This window comes from Mustela erminea, chromosome 1 (genome assembly GCF_009829155.1).
Source record: "Mustela erminea isolate mMusErm1 chromosome 1, mMusErm1.Pri, whole genome shotgun sequence".
Lineage (NCBI taxonomy): Eukaryota > Metazoa > Chordata > Mammalia > Carnivora > Mustelidae > Mustela > Mustela erminea.
This window is the reverse complement of record NC_045614.1, coordinates 135,006,342-135,020,063: the sequence shown is the minus strand read 5'-3', so window position 1 is coordinate 135,020,063 and position 13,722 is coordinate 135,006,342. Positions and strand designations below refer to the sequence as shown.

Here is a 13,722-nt window from a genome sequence, read left to right as displayed (position 1 = left end):
GTCAGGGAGTGAACTGAGTGCTGCCTCTGCCTTCACCCCAGTTTAATCTGTTGAAGCTCTAATCCCCAATGTGACTATACCTGGAGATAGGACCTTTAGGTAGGTAACTACTGTTTACTGAACTCATGAGGGTAGGGCCCTAATCCAATAAGGTTGGTGCCCATATTTGAAGAGGAAGAGGCACCAAGAAGACACACATAGAAGAAAGGTCATATAAGGACACACAGAGAAGGCATCAGTCTGTAAACCAGAAAGAGAGGACTCATCAGAAACCAACTCTGCCAGCACCTTGATCTTAGATGTCCAGCTTCCAGAACTGTGAGAAAACAGATTTCTGTTTAAGCCACCCAGTCCATGGTATTGTGTTATGACAGCCCTAGCAGACTAAGACAAGAAAGGAAACTATTCTGATATCATGTCTCCTTCCAAAATGAAGTGTTTATGGCATTCACTTTGGCTTTTGATCCTCAAAACTCTTTCTTTTTGCCTATTGTTTGTGCCAGGAATTTTTAAAGTCTAGTTTGAAACTCAAAAGTCTAGTTTGAAAATGGACTCCTTAGTTCTGTGTTATCTGTTTGTAACTTTCCTTCCCCAAAGCCATAGAAACATCTACCCTCTGCTGCCTCAAATTGAGGAAAAGGTTGCAGAGCAAAAGGGAAATATAGAAAATAAAAAATACACTGGCCAATATAAAAATATCAATCTGCTATAGGAGTTGCTTTTTTTCCTTTCCTCATTTGTCAAAACTTGGGAAGATCTGATTTCATTTATTTGGTCTTTCATTAATTTGCTCTGTATTTATTGCCCACAGATTGGTTATGTGTATTTTAATGTGAATAGCTTTGAGAGAGCACTTGCATTAAAACTTTCAGATCTTCAATTTAATAATGAAAGGTATTGTTTTCTTTTAAAGGAATTGAAAGTATCATAGAAACCTCATGGTAGTGGTGGAGAGAGGTGGTTAAAGGACTAAAATCCTGCTGTCCACATCATTACAGCTCAGAAAGTTTTGTTAGCTGTAGAGGTGACCTTGTTGCCCAACCCCAGGACAGATGCTACTTTGTCTGAAGTCCTGAAATTCCTGGTGTAACACGCATAACACACACAGAGTCAGGGTGGTCACTGGGGGAAGCAGAAAGCCAAGTCTTGCACTTGGATGGACAATCCTGGGTTCTTCCACCCTTTGTACTTTTCTGATTCGCCAGACCTATGAGGTCTTATTGCTCTCACTGTACTAGAAATGTCTATTTACTTCTCTGTGAACCTCTAGAGAGCAGTGAATTACAGGCTTCACCTCTGAATATTCCTCACCTAATAGGGGCATAATAAAAGTTTTTGAAATGAAACAAAATGTAATTCATGAATCCTCCAAGTTCTGCCATCAGATCCTCACTTCAGGCTTCTCTAAACCTCTCTTCTCTGCTGGCCTGGACACAGGTCAAGCATCTTCCTCTAGCCCCTTTAATCTTAACCAACCTCTTCTCTTCTTTATAAAAACAAATTCTTTTACAAATTGTTTAATTACCCAAGTACTACATGAAGATATCCTCGGTGTAACATAATAAAATAATACAAAGAAAATTTAAATGCCACTCTATGGTAATCCCCTTCATTGGGTAGTACTATGGGAATAACTTTCTAAACCACCTCCCATACATTTTTATATATGCAATGTGTATCTTCTAAAATAGATGAATTTACCATTTGCAACAACGTGGATGGAACTAGAGGGTATTAAGCTAAGCGAAAGAAATCAATCAGAGAAAGACAATTACCACATGATTTCACTCATATGTGGAATTAAAGAAATTAAACAGAGGATCATAAGGGAAGGGACAGAAAAATAAAATAAGACGAAATCAGAGAGGGAGACAAACCATAAGAAGCTCTTAAATATAAGAAACAAACTGAGTGTTGCTGCAGGGGATGGATGGATGGTCAACTGGGTGATGGGTATTAGAGGGTACTTGATATAATGAACACTGGATATTATATGAAACTGATGAATCATTAAACTTTATCTCTGAAACTAATAATATACTATATGTTAATTGATTGAATTTAAATAAAAATAAATAAAATAGATATATGTGTTTATGTTAATTTATTAGTGTTAATAGGTATTATATATTAATACACATATTTAGTCTATGATTTTATGCTGTTGTGTACTATTTCACTACTTGCATTTTTTTCACTTAGTAAGTTGATGTCATTTTATGTCAATATACATACATGCCCCTCTTTCTTTTTTTTAATTGCTGCAAAGTATTCCATAGCACAGATGAACCAAAATGCATTTAAAATATATTTAAATCTTTAAAAAAATAAAATATATTTAATCTTTTCTCTACTGATGATCATATAGGCTGTTTGCAATTTTTCACTGTTATAAACAATGAAGCAATGAACATCTTGTATACCTGCTTCTTCGGGCACATCTACAGTTTTTTTTTTTTTTTTTATGATAGATTCTTAGAGGATTACTTGCTGAGTTAAAGGTATATTTAGGTGCTAGAGACAATCCTGAGGAAGAGGCTTTCTTGGCCATTTGCCATATAATTACTTGTAAACCAAACGGACTTACTAAACTGTACTAGGGTAGAATGGCACAGCAAGACTTAGGCTGTTCCAGTCCAAGGGGATAGTTTATGTAAATTATGTGACCATAGACAGACTATATGATATCCTTTAACATCCCTTTAACATACTGTGGCAATCTTCCTCCATTGCATAGCAGTACGGAAAAGGTCTAAGTCTTTTCCCATACATTTGCATTGTATCTTAAGGATTTTTGCATGTTTGCTACTTTGTAATACCTCTGCTAATGAACGGAGGAAGCTGCCTTCAGTACTCCAAATGAGGAAGGAAATGTTATTATTGGATATCATTATTGTCGATCACTTGTTCAAAAGGGGGGAAGTGAGTCATCTCAAGAGAATGAGTCACCAAGTTATAGCCAAGGTGATAAACCTCAAGATTTGAATCTCTCTGCTCCATGGACACAGTTAAACAGTTAATAAGGAAAATCTTACCACCTGAGTGGTGAGAAACCAGAGTGGGTACTACCTGAACACTTAATGTTATCTTGAGGAAAAAAAAGTGACATTCCTAAAAACTTTTCTGCTGTTTCCTGAATTTCAGAACTTTTTTACTTACTTACTTACTTACAAAAACATGATTAATTATTGAGGTTTTGGCAGGAGGATGAGTATAATCCTCTAACCACTGAATCAAAATTCCCTGAAAATACTGTATTTTAAATTTTGATAGATTGCCAACCCTCCAACAAACCTGTATCAATTTGTACTCCCACTGATACTGAATGTGTCTAACATATTATCAGTCTTTTAAAGTATCATTTGATGAATGAAAAATGGTATCTTACTAGTTTAATATGGATTTCTCTGATGACCAGTCACATTCAGCATAATTTTATATACTTTTTAGGCATTGTATATCCTCCTCTCTGAATTATATGTTCATATCCATTGCTTATTTTCTAATTGATTCTGTATGCCTTCTTTATTGATTTGTATGGGTTAATTATATATTATGTATATGGATCTTTCATCATAGATCGTTAATATTTTCTTCTAGCTTCTTTTGGTCTTCTGATTTTGTTTAAGATGTTTTCATACAAAAATTTTAAATTCTTACACAGTTAAATATATTAATCAATATTAATTCTTTATAGGATTCACAATTTTTTACAGTTTAGCTTAAGTAGTCCATCTATAAATTATTAACACATTCTTCAATATTTTCTTCTAATATTTTATTATATTTTAAATGTATTTTTAACTAAAATTCTTAAATAAAATTTAACTGAAAATTTAATTTCTGACAATACAATGAAGTAGGTGTTAAGTAAAACTCTTCCCAGTATAGCACATGTAAAAATGCAGTATAAAATATTAGAGAAACCAAACAAAAACTCAATAAATATTTTTGTATGTTTGACTGAGGCTGAGCCGGTGAGAAATTAAGGGAGTTTTTCAGAGGCCAGAAAAAAAGGAGAGAACAACAATCTGTAGAGTTAGGAATCCCTGAGTGTTTATATGATCCCTACTGGCCACCAGGCAAAGTTTTAATGGGCTCACTGTACCAGGGCTGAAGATAAAGCCTGGGCCCCAACCAAGGTGGAAACTATAATGAGTTAGAACTTCAAGGATGACTCAGTGGCCGAACTAGAAAAATTCCACCCAGCAGAGGGCATTAATGGTGATATATGCCAATCTTTTTATGTTTTTGTTTTTTTTTTTTTAAAGGTTTTTTTTTTCAAGATTTTATTTATTTGACACAGAGAGAGATCACAAGTAGGCAGAGAGGCAGGCAGAGAGAGAGAAGGAAGCAGGCTCCCTGCTGAGCAGAGAGCCCAATGCGGGGCTCAATCCCAGGACCCTGAGATCATGACCTGAGCCGAACACAAAGGCTTTAACCCACTGAGCCATCCAGGCACCCCTGTTTTTGTTTTTTAGAGAACGACTGTGGGTGCATGTGGTGGTGGGGAGGGGCAGAGAGAGAGAGAGGGAGAGAGAAAAATCTTAAGCAGGCTCCATGCTGAGCCCCATGGGGGGCTCCATTTAATGACCCCGAGATCATTACCTGAGCCAAAATCACGAGTCAGTCACTTAACCAACTGAGTCACCCAAGCACCCCTATATTTGTCAATCTTTTTTTTTTTTTTTAGATTTTATTTATTTAGTTATTTAGTTAGTTAGTTAGTTAGTTATTTGACAGAGAGACAGTGAGAGAGGGAATACAAGCGGGAGTGGGAGAGGGAAAAGCAGGCTTCCCGCTGAGCAGGGAGCCAGAGCTGAAGGCAGATGCTTAACAACTGAGCCATCCAAGCACCCTATATTTGCCAATCTTATCTGTGCTCTGGACAGAGCTGAACAAAGAGAAAAAGGCTTAATCATAAATCTACTTTAACATGTGTTTAGAACCCAAATTCTTATTAACCATACATTCCTCAAAGCCCTAAGTCAGAAATGTAGTTAGTGACATTCCACCAATAGCTAAAGGAAATAAATCCAAATCTTCTTCAAAAGAACAGTCATTGGGGCATCCCGTGGCTCAGTGGGTTGAGCCTCTGCTTTCAGCTCAGGTCATGGTCTCGGGTCCTGGAATCAAGCCCTGCATCAGGCTCTCTGCTCAGTGGGGAGCCTGCCTCCCCCCCTCTCTCTACCTGCCTCTCTGCCTACTTGTGATGTCTCTCTCTCTCTCTGTCAAATAAACAAATAAAAAATCTTTAAAATAAAATAAAATAAAAGTCATTACATTCAACTTCACATACACATTTTCAAGAAATATGACTTTAGATATACAAGGCAATAGTAGAAAACACTGCAAAGTGAGACATTAAAATCTTCAAATAATGAAATGATCTGGTACAGAATAAATTACAAGCGTGTTTAATATATTTAAAGAAACATTTTAAAAGATTACTGGAAGAATGTCAAACTATAAATTGTCAGTTGACCACACAGGCTTGAAAAAGAATCAACAGAAGCTCTACATATCAAAAATGTAGTAATTAAAATTAGAAATTCAAGGGGGCATCTGGGTTGCTCAGTGGGTTAAACCTCTGCCTTTGGCTCAGGTCATGATCTCAGGGTCCTCAGGGTCCAGGGATTAAGCCCTGCATCAGGCTCTCTGTTCAGCAGGGAGCCAGCTGCCCTCCCCCTCTCTCTGCCTGCCTCTCTGCCTACTTGTGATCTCTGTCTGTCAAATAAATAAATACAATCTTTTTAAAAAATTAGAAATTCAGGTAAATTTAGAAATTCAGGCACAGAAGCACAGTTGAAGAGATAATTCATGATGAATGGGAAGAAATTATAACATTCAGAAAAAGACAACAAAGAGGGTGAAATTATAAAAGAGATAATGGCTGAAAATTTCTTGAATTCTGAGGAAAGAATTTCTTCTTTCTATTTGGTGATGAGAAACACCAACATACAGATTCAGAAAACAGAACTACAAACTACAAACAGAATAAATAAAAAGAAATCACCTAGACACATTACAATGAGACTTCAGATACTAAAAGTCAGGAGACTATATTAGAAGCATTTAGAGAAAGAAATAATGTATCTGTTAAGGAACTATATTTAAACTGACAGGAGATTTTCCCACAGCAACAAATGGAGCCAGAAGATGGTGGAATGGTACATTTAATGTACTAAGGGAAGATAAATGTCAAACTATACTATTATCCAGTGAAATAATCTTTCAAACATGAGGTTAAAATAAAGTTATTTTCTGACTAAAAAAATGGAGAGCTTTTATACAGCAAACCCTTTTTAAAAGATCTTCTAGAGACTATACTTAAGAATGAGGATAAATAAACACTGGAGAAAGCCTGAGTATAAGAAGAAATGGTGAGCAAAGAACATGGTAAACATGTAGATAAATCTAAGCAAGCACTTACTGAATAAAGCAATAATGACAATGTTTGCTTTGAGGGTGAAATAAGTTAAGCTAGACAAACCCAAACAACAATAGCATGTATCATGAAAGAGTGGTAAAAAGGAATTAAAACACTCTAAGGTCCTTGTATTTTCCTAAACATGGGTAATGTTATTGGTTATCTTCAGGTGTTAAATATGAATGTTAAGATTTCTAAGGCAATTTTATTCATTTTCTATTGCTACACAGCAAATTCCCACAAATTTAGCAGCCTAAAGTAATGTACATTTATATTTCACAGTTTCTATGGATTCATGGGTAAGGAGTCCAGGCATGGCATACCTGAATTGTCTGCTCAGGGTCTCACAAGGCCACAGTCCTAAGTGCTGACCAGGCTGTGATTCTCATCTGGAGGTCAGGGTCCTCCTCAAGCTCATTCAGATTATCAGGGGAATTCAGTTTCTTGTGGTTATAGGCCTGAGAGCTCAGTTACTAAAGGTTACCCCTCTTCACAGGCCATTAACAACATGCCTGCTTTCTTCCAGGCCAGCAGGACAAATCCAATGCTCTGAATTTCCCTTCTCAGGAAGGGCCCTGTCTCTTTTAAGGTTCTACTGATTAGACTACACTCATCCAGAATAATCTCCCTTTTGATCGAACCAAAGTCAACTAACATGAGACCTTAATATTTTAAAAACGTCTTCACCTTTGCCATATAATTTAATGAGGAGAGTAACATCACATTCACAGGCACATCTGCACTCATAGAAAGGGAATTATAAGCCACATGATGGGAATTCTGGAGGCTCTCTAAATTCTGCCTACTGCAGTTGAATTAGATTCCATAATATCCAAATCAGTTGAGGTGAAAAAAAGGAAGGGAAGAAAAATTACAGTTAATCGAAACAAAGATAAGGGAAAAAAACACTGAAGTGGGATAAACAAAATATAAATAAAATGGTAAATAAATACAATGTCAAGAAACTATATTCTCCAGACTGAGTGTCAAACAGAATTTGAAAAAAAGTTTATATTATTAAAAGAAATAGATCTCACCATAAGAACACAGAAAGGTTGAAAGATAGGACAAGCAAACACTAACCAAAAGGAAATTGAGGGGGTTATATTAGAAACAGGCAAACTCAAGAGAAAAAATATTACTAGAGATCAAATACGTCATTGCAATTGAAAACATGGTCAATCTACCAGCAAGATAAAATTCTAAACTTGTCAATACTTAATAAAATTGCTTCAGCATACAGAATGCAAAAATTATCAAAGGTATGAGAAGAAATGAACCACCGTTAATTGCCACCGTTAGTTGGCAAGATTTTACTAGTCCTCCCTCTTTGGTCAATAAATCAAGCAGACAAGGTCTGAATAGACAATGATTAAACCTGGCCTAAGAGATAGAGATACAGAATAGTGTACTTAAATATTAAAGAATACATATTTTTTTCAAACATATATGGAACATTTACAAAAAGTGACTATATACTAGGTCATAAAGCATCTCAATAAATGTCCAAGAATCAATATTTTTTACCACAGTGAAATTAAGCTAGAAATAAATCTTAACAATTTAAAACTTCTGTATTATGCAAAGTTAGAAAAATACTTCTAAATAATTGATGGATCAAAGAAAAAAATGTGTAATGGAAGTCAGAAAATACTTAAAACAACTAATAAAAACAATGAATAAAAAATGTGTGGCATGCAGATAAAATGATACTTTGGGGAAATTTACAGACTTAAATGCTAATATAAGGAAAAGAAAAAACTGATAATTAATGAGACTGAGAACAAATGAGAATTTGCCATAAGCTATTATTAGAAACAAAAATAAAAGCAATAGGAGACAAGGCAGAGAAAGCAAAATGTGGAAAATAAATAGCAAAAATTAAAGAAGTAGAAAATAAAGTAAATAATATACTGTTTAGTTATATATGTTAATTTTACATATTAGTAATATATTACTTAGATCTTTTTACTCAGTAAATATTACTTAGGTAATAACATATTACTTAGAAATACATAATAAGTACTACTAATTATATTTTACTTATGCATTTCTTTCTATAGAAACTAAAGACTAAAACCAAAAGCAAGGAATGAGTAACATTAGTTCAGGTTAAAGGTAAAACCAAAAGCAAGGAATGAGTAACATTAGTTCCGGTTAAAGGTTATTTCTCTAGGGAAGGAGAGAAATGTAATTATTTAGGGGCATTCAATGATATTGGTGATGTTCTATTTCCTTAGCTGTGTGGGACAGACATTGGTGACCCTTTAAATTTTTACTTCTGTTCTTCTTTAAAATGCACATATATATTATATAATCTTTCAGACTATGATATTTCATATTTTTGTTAAATTAAAAAAAGTTTTAAATAAGATAAAGCAAAAATCTTTTAACCAAGTCTGCTCCAGAGGAGGATAAACTCATTGGTTTTATGTGTAGCTTTCTGAATTATTTTCTATGCATATATTGAGAAATATGTAGTTTGTTATTTTGTGGGGCAGGGTTAACAAAATAAAATTTCGTTATTTTGTGTTATTACATCAACTGTACTATTTTAGAACTTGTTGTTTCCCCTTAATACCTTTTAGCAAGCTCTTCCTTTAAATATATGGACACTTATCTCATTACTTTTTGGTGCTACACAGTATTACATGGTCTGGGAACATTCTTTATCTACTCTTCCTCCCTCTGTCAACCAGCAAGCATGGCTGTACAACAGTAATACACAAACTTAGAATCCTGGTAGCTCAAGACCAGTTTCACTTCGTGATCATGACACCTGTCCTCTGTGAGATGATGGTCCTCATGTGCAGCTGAAACAGAGAATGCATGGAGATTCTGTTCCAGGCCCTTTCTGCCCAAACTCTTAGGGAAGCAGCACTCTACAGAAGGAATAGTTTGATGGAAGTGAAAGCTGTGGCTTCCATGATGGGCCCCCACAATCTGGACTCTATAAGAAAGGCCCAAATCTTCCTGGAGGATAACAGGTTATTCTTTGCCGATAACCAGCATGACTCCCTGGGCCTCAGATTTAGTACCATACAGCCACCCTGGGAGGCTCCCTTGATTTAAGACTGAATCACAGATTGTCCCACTAACCTTAGTCGCCTCTGTGCTCGCTTCCCTCTAGAACTTGCACAGTACTTGGCATATGACAATTAGTCAATATTTGTCTAACTGCTGGCAAAAGGATATTTTCTGAATATATTTGATTTCTGTAAGTAAACCCATAAAATTAAAAAAATAAAAATTTTCCATACTGAATTCAAGAGAAAGCCACATCATATAATCTGTGAATTTGAAGTATTTCTTACTTTTTGGTATTTATATTTCATACTGAGATTTCTACAAATATTTTCATACAAACTTATGTGTTATCTTTTTGACTTGGCAAGTATTCAGTAAAGGGTTGATGGAGCAAGATGTCCCAACATGTAGTTGGATAGAAAATTGATGGAGAATATGGAGTGGCAATAATGAGAAGCCTATACTCAACAAGGAAGACATTTTCAATGATTAACAAGGGCTTTGTCCAGAAAGTCAGATTTCAGCATTAAGGATGCTAGCTTAGGAAAAAATATGGCAAATGTGAGTCAGGGTTCCTGTTTTATGAAGGGACTGGAGTGCAAGAAACTGAGTTACAGACTTGAGTTTAACAGCTGGGACTAGCATGTATTTCAAAAGGCTAAAACAAAAAAAGCAAACACAAATACAAATAAAATTTAAAAAGGCAGTTGTTTAGTTGTTAAAATTAGGATACCATGTTATGACCAAGTTAGTGGTTAGGATAACTCTGTATGGGTCTTAGGAGGATTGGAGCTGCTTAACTACTTGATGTTTCATATAGGGATTGAGACAATTAGATTCCAAAAGAGGATCGAGTGGGAGCACCTGGATGGCTCAGTTAGTTAAGGGTTTGACTTCGGCTCAAGTCATGATCTTGGGGTCCTGGGATTGAGCCCCACTCCGGGCTCCTGACTCAGTGGGGGGGGGGGTGGTCTGCTTATTCCTCACCCTCTCCCTCTGCCTCTCTTCCAAATTCAAGTCCTCTCTGTATTTCAAATAAATAAAATCTTTAAAAAAAATAAAAGAGGATCAAGAGGCCTCAACTATGGGGATAAGTGTTTGTAGGACGAGGGACCATGTTGTGTCTGATAGCAGCAACTGAGAATGACAAATAGGATACTATGCCCTTCTTAAACTTGTAATAGTCTGTATTAATCAGAGTTCTCCAGAGAAATGAACACACACAGATATGGATATGTAGAAAGATATATTATGAGATAGTGACTCATGTGATAAAGGCTAAGTCCCATGATCTGCAGTCTGCAGAGGATATACATCCAGTCCAAACCCAAAGGCTGGAGAACCATGGGAGCCAATCCTGTAAGTCCCACTCTGAGTCAGCAGTCCTCAGAACCAGGATTACTGATGTCTGAAGGCCAGAGAAAATGGATGTCCTCAATCACACAGAGAACAAATTCACCTTTCCCTCGAATTTTTCTTCTATCAGCCCTCAAAGGATTGGATGATACCCAATGGTGTTGAGGATAACCTTCTTTACTCCGTTTACAGATTCAAATGCCAATCTCTTCCAGAAATACTTTCACAAACACACCAAGACTAATGTTTTGCCAGCTTTCTGGGCATCCCTTACCCCAGTCAAGCTGACACATAGATTAACCATCCCACAGACATTTGTTATGGAGCATAGTACTTTTTCCCACAGAGCCAAGATACAATTTTATACTCCTTCTCAAAAAAGTTATTAAATATAAATCTCATTTGCCCAACAAATATAAACCTGTTATCCTTATGACCAGTAATAAAATAATAACAGTTACCATTTATTGAGTATGTACCATGTATCATGTACTAGGCATCCCAGGCTGCCTTATTTCTCACTTATTACTTACAATCACCCTGAGAGGTAGATATTATTTCCCAATTTTCAGATGAAGAAATTAAAATGAGAAGTAATGTGTCCAGATTTATACAGGGAAAAAAAGGTACAGTTGTGACTGTAACTGGAATCTGTCTGATTTCAGAGTCTGTGATAAACTAATTAAATTTAGACAGTTTAACGCTTTCAGCCTGTACCCAGCTAGGTACTCTGATGTGTTTCTAGAGTATTTAATCTGTACCTTGACATTTCTCATTCTGCAGTTAATTTTAGCTATGTCCTTAAACCAGCTGTTTGCCCCAGGTTACATTATTTGAGGTAAGAGGGCTACCGATGGAAAGCAAAGTTTAATGAAAAAAAATTTGAAGGGAAACAAAAGCAAAAATGAACTTTTGGGACTTCATCAAGATAAAAAGCTTCTGCACACCAAAAGAAACAGTCAACAAAACAGAGAGGCAACCCAGGGAACGGGAGAAGTTATTTGCAAATGACACTACAGACAAAGGGCTGATATCTAAGATCTATAAAGAATGTCTCTGGCGATTCACAGACCTGTACCCTTGGGGCTAATAATACATTATATGTTAATTTAAAAAATTTTTTTAAAAAAAGAGTCTCTCAAACTCAACACCCAAAAAACAAATAGTCAAGTCAAAAAATTGGCAGAAGACATGACCAGACACTTCTCAAAAGAAGACATACAAATGGCTAACAGACACATGAAAAAATGTTCATCATCATTAGCCATCAGGGAAATTCAAAACCACATTGAGATACCACCTTACACCAGTTAGAATGGCCAAAATTGACAAAGCGAGAAACAACAAATGTTGAAGAGGTTGTAGAAAGAGGAGAACCTTCCTACACTGTTGGTGGGAATCCAAACTGGTGTAGCCACTATATGGAGGTTCCTCAAAAAAGCTAAAAATAGATTTATCTTATGATCCAGAAATCATACTACTGGGTATTTACTCAAAGAATACAAAAACACAGGCAATCCCCTCGGGTCCCCTCCCTCTTTGGGAACTTTGTATTATCACTTTGTTGTTGGTTCAATAAACCTTGCTTTGCTGCCCACCACTCTGTCTGAACTACCTCTTCATTCTTTTTTGTTTTGTTTTATTCTCTTCATTTTTGAAGTGGCGTGAACAAGCACTGTGGGCACTGACTGAGAAAAAATCTTGTAACATTTATAGGGGCTTGTCAGGGATCTCCACCATCGTTAAGGACAACTAACCAAGAAAGGTCCTCAAACTCCAGGTGGTGGTTCAGATGGAGCCTCACGCGGAGGTCAAACCAGACATCTACAAAGAGACCCCTTGATAGATCAGGACAAGAGGAATCCTGGCTGCCACCTCATCCAACACCCCTGACCAGCAGGAAGTAGCTGCGATCAGTCATTGCCTTTCTTCTCTAACAAAAGTTAGGGTTATCTCTTCAGATAGGAGAATGGTGGATAGTTGGAAGACAGGCAGGCAGGAACAAGGGGCCCTGCCCTAAGAGGAAGCCACCCTTAAAAGGATTTTACATGGAAGGAGTCTCCACCTTTCCCATATGATAGACAAATAAGTGATTGGATGATAGGCGCAGGGGAGGGTTAATCAGATTAAAACAGCCCACCAACAAACCCATAAAAAATCCCTAGACTTAGAAACTTTGGCGGCAACCCTCTTGGGTCCCCTCCCTCCTTGGGAGCTTTGTACTATCACTTTACCATTGCTCAATAAACTTTGCTTTGCTGCCCTCCCAAATCCCCACTAATGCAAAGGGATATAAGTACCTCTATATTTATAACAGCATTATTTATAATAGCCAAGATATGGAAGCAGCCCAAGTGTCCATTGATTGATGAATGGATAAATAGGTTGTCACACACACACACACACACACACACACACACACACACACGGATATTATTCAGCCATAAAATAAGAATGAAATCTTGCTATTTGCAAAGATATGGATGGAGCTAGAGAGTATAATGCGAAGGGAAATAAGTCAGTCAGAAAAATACAGTATGATTTCACTCATATGTGGAATTTAAGAAAACAAATGAGCAAAGGGGAAAAAAGGAGAGAGAGACAAATTAAGAAACAGACTCTTAACTATAGAGAACATAGTGATGGTTACCAGAGGGGAGAGAGTAGGGGGAGGTGTGTAATAGGTGATGGGGACTAAGGAATGCACTTGTGATGAGCAACAGGTGTTGTATGGAATTTTTGAATCACTATATCCTATACCTGAAACTAATATAACACTATGTTAACTAGAATTAAAATAAAAACTTAAAATTTAAAAAAGTTTAAATAATTTCTTTGTAAATGTTCTTTCTACACCCAGAACAGTCTACTTAATTTCTTCTAAAAAATAAAATTTTAGTTCTAGTAAA

General features: G+C 36.2%; 1 protein-coding gene across 3 annotated transcripts in view; it reads left to right on the top strand.

Annotated features, from left to right (window-relative positions):
- Positions 1–13,722, top strand: part of LOC116590577 (wiskott-Aldrich syndrome protein homolog) — a 112,129-nt gene that overhangs the window by 62,913 nt on the left and 35,494 nt on the right. The gene's annotated exons all lie outside the window — the stretch shown is intronic.